A 3,753-nucleotide genomic window follows, 5' to 3' on the forward strand; every position below is an offset into this window, starting at 1 on the left:
CTCTGAAAGAAGCAGGGGAGGCGTTAAAATTCACTCCTCGGAGCCAGGACCAACACATGCTGGAAGCCAGGAGAGCTGCTGGGGAAGGAAGGAAGGAGGGAAATCAGAAAACTATGGTGCAGCTGAAAGCTTCTCACAAGGAAGAAGCAGGACGTGTTGCCCAGCGCTTGTTCTCCAGTCGAGCAGCACCACAGACACGCCTGGGAAGCTGCTTGCATTGTACGCCGTTTCCCCCCCTCCACACATACAACAGCAAAGACTTTATTAAAAATTATGGGCTGGATTTGCCCAGAGAAGTGGGGAATAAATGGCTTTCCCCCTTCGTTTGTGCCTCTGCTTTCATTTAAAACACCAAAAGGCCAAAAAAAAAAAGGAGAGAGTGAGTTTTAATGAGCAGATGTAGTGATAAATTTCCAATTTTCCTTATTAATGGGAAACTGTTATAAACTGGGAATTGTTAATGTTATCTGAACTTTCCGTATTAATAATTCAATTTGGCTTCTCTATAAATAATGAGCATCAGGAATTATCATGGAAGGGCCAATCTCACTCCTGATGGGAGCGGGCAGCTGGACACCCCTCCGCTTCGGCGGTGCCGGGATGAAGCCTGTGGCACTGCTGGCTCCAAGCTCCTTCCTCTGCACAAGCAAAGGCACATCTGAGGGTGGGGGCTGCATTAGGAGGTGCCATGTATGGCCCCCCAGGGGGAAAGGAGAGCATCAAGTCCATGGGAAAAGATTCCCACCATCCAGCCCTGAGACCTCGGTCGGGACACGACGCTGCTGCTCAGCCCGGCACTGGCGGCGTGACTAAGGGAAGTGCCAGCGGGTGCCTCCTTCACCTTTGCTCAACGCTTCTCTCCCACACACTCCTGGGCTTTTTTGGAACAGAGATTTGACTCGTCACCCCCAGTCCCTCCCACGAGATCACGCTCGCACTGCTTAACTCAACGGAGTTGATGCCCTCAGCATCCAGACTCATTGCTGCCTGTCTGGGCAGCCCGGAGGGACAGGAGAGCATCTCCCATGCGCCCAGACCACCGACCACACCACCAGCACTGGGGACACGAGGGTCCAGCAAGTCCTTTCTGAGCTGCCCCTGGGGACTCCCCCATGCAGGAGTGAGCACTGCCCGTCACGTGTGGCCCAGGGGCTCCTGAAGACCTGGCCAAAAGCTCCCGGTGTGTGTTCGGCTGGTGACACACGTGTGGCTGTTTGCAGGGACACAAAGGTTAATCGGATCAAGTGAGAAATTTCAGCCTTGGCAAGAGGTTCTCTGGCATTTGGTGCTGAACACAGACATCATTTATTGAGCTAATTTGGGCTCTTTCAGTAGGAGACCTGGATTGGAGCTGCAGCCCGAGGGCCGGTGGCTCCTTCTTGGGGACAGCCAGAGCTGGCAGAGAGAGGGGACCCTGAGGCCCCTTCCCAAATCGTGGCTCCACTCTCACTGCTGAGTGCTGCTACTGTTCCCAATTCTGCCAGTCCCTTCCCTTCCCGTGCTGCCTCCTGGCACCTCAGCTCCTCTGAGCCACCCTCAGTCCAGTCACTTGAAGAATAAAAAGCCCAGCTCAGGGAAGAGCAGCGAACCCAGCGGTGAAGACAAGATTCTGCACCTTCAACGGGGTGAAATCCAAGGAGAAACCCACACAGCCAACACATTTATCCAACCTGGGCTAATGCTGAAACACACCCTTGCTGTGGCATCACCCCTTGGGCTGGGCACACATCCCAGGGGCAAAGGGGAGGGAAGCCCAGCACCACAGCCCCCACCAAGCCAAACGGCACCCTGAGCGGTGAGGCACCCTGGCACACACAGGCAGGGCTGCCATCAGGTGGGCAACAGACCACAAAACCTCCCAGTCTGCCTTGCTGGGCAGCTCGAGGGTGACTCAGTGAAGGGCAACACACAGGGCAGATCCCACCAACGGCCTGGCTGCCCCTCCTGCATCTTGAGCATCCCAGAGCAGCTGCCAAACATCCCTTCCAAAACCATCGCTGGGGTCAAGGTGCCTGGCTCAGCCGTGCTCCTAAATGCTTCTCGTTCCCCTTAACACATCTGTCCCCTCAAGGGGATCCCTTCTGGCCAGCTTAGGAGGTTTTCCATGTCTTTGTTTTTCCACACCAGCTACTCTTTTGATTTCTTTTTGGCTAAATGAAAAAGAGAAATCCCATCAACCACTTAGCAAGAGCCAAACTCCACTCCCCGGCCATTGAGACAACCCCAGGGATCCCTGAGGAATTGCCCCAGAGACAGAGAGCAGAAATCAGCCCATTGTGTTTTCTTTGTAATGTCCAAGCTTCTCACTCATTTTTGAGTAAGACATGCTGGAAGTGGGCAGCAGCCCCACGCCCTTCCAGCTGGTGCTGTGTTTTTGGTGAAAACCCTTTTGGAACTGGCAATGGGAGAAGGTACCAGCAGGTTCTGCCTGTGAGCAGGGCTGGGATGTGGCATGGGGCTGACAGTGCTTTTGTTGATGAAGCCTCCACTTCTTTTCAGGCAACTTTTAAGAGCTTCACAGCAGCGTTTTTGAGGCGTCCCACTCCAGCTCCAGAGAAAAAGCCACTGTCAACACAGCAGACAGCATGGGATGAGTGGAGGCTGAGCTGGCAGTGCTGGGAGCAGGGGCAATGAGCGAGCCCACAGCTGTGGGGAAGGGGGATGCAAAGCCTGGGAACCCAACACACATTCCCAAGCCACCAGCAGCCTGGCTGGCACGGCCACACTCCTCCACCATGCTTGACAAGGGATGGCTATGCCCCAGCCACTTGCTGCCCTGACAGGTGCTCTCCCTCCAGGACAGACCCTTCCCTGTCAGGCTCTGCAGGCACAGCCCTGAAACTGGGCACAAACTGGAGAGGGGGAAATAATTCCAACTACAAATGCCCATTTGTCACCTGGGATAGGGTGTGCAGGAGCCAAGGATGGCTATGACCCTCCTGGCACCCAGACATCCCCCATACAAGGGGGAAAAGTTGCCCGTGGGCCCTGCCAGGACTCCTGCCCTGGTCCCATTGCTGCGGATGCCCCGTGCCATGCACCAGCCATCCATCTGCTCCACGATTCACCAGCAGCTCCAGATGCAGGCCATGCCAAAAAGCCAAGCGAGCTGCCTGCCCACGGTGCCCTGGCACAAGCAGCGTGCCAGGCAGGATGCAGGCTGGGATGGGACGAGGCCAGCGCAGAGGATGGATGCCAAAGGCTGCTGCCGTCTCCGCTGCCACCAGAGGAGCCGCACTCCCTCCCTGCAACTCCAGAACGAAGCAGAGCCATGGCCATGCGCTGGGAGAAACTTCCTGGGAGTAAAGCAGGAGGTCTTCTTGGGAGGGAGGAGAACCCCTCCTCATGGGTACCATGAGGGAACTGAGTGTGGCTGAAGCCCTGCAAGCCCTCACCTCCCCGGGCATGGCCCAGCAGCTCCGGAGGCGTGCAGCAAGCCCTCACCATGGCCCATGCTGCTCAAAGCCACCAGCGAGGCTCTCCTGGAGGGAACAACTCACCCCGCAGCGCGATGCTGAATGGCTCCACTGGCTTCCCCAAGTTTCTGTCCCAGGCACTACCCAGTCCCTGCCCCCGGCCCGGCCCCAGGCACAGAGGCGAAGGGGAAGCTGCAGAGCGCAGCCGGCCAGACAACGTGCCCTCGCCCTGCCGAAGCCGGGACCCACCGAGGTGTGTCCCCCCGCCCCGTGCCGGGCATCCCCGGGGGGACAAGCGGACACGGACACCTCTGCCCCGCCGACACCTCCCCGGGCC

This window comes from Gallinula chloropus (genome assembly GCF_964237585.1).
Source record: "Gallinula chloropus genome assembly, chromosome: 16".
Lineage (NCBI taxonomy): Eukaryota > Metazoa > Chordata > Aves > Gruiformes > Rallidae > Gallinula > Gallinula chloropus.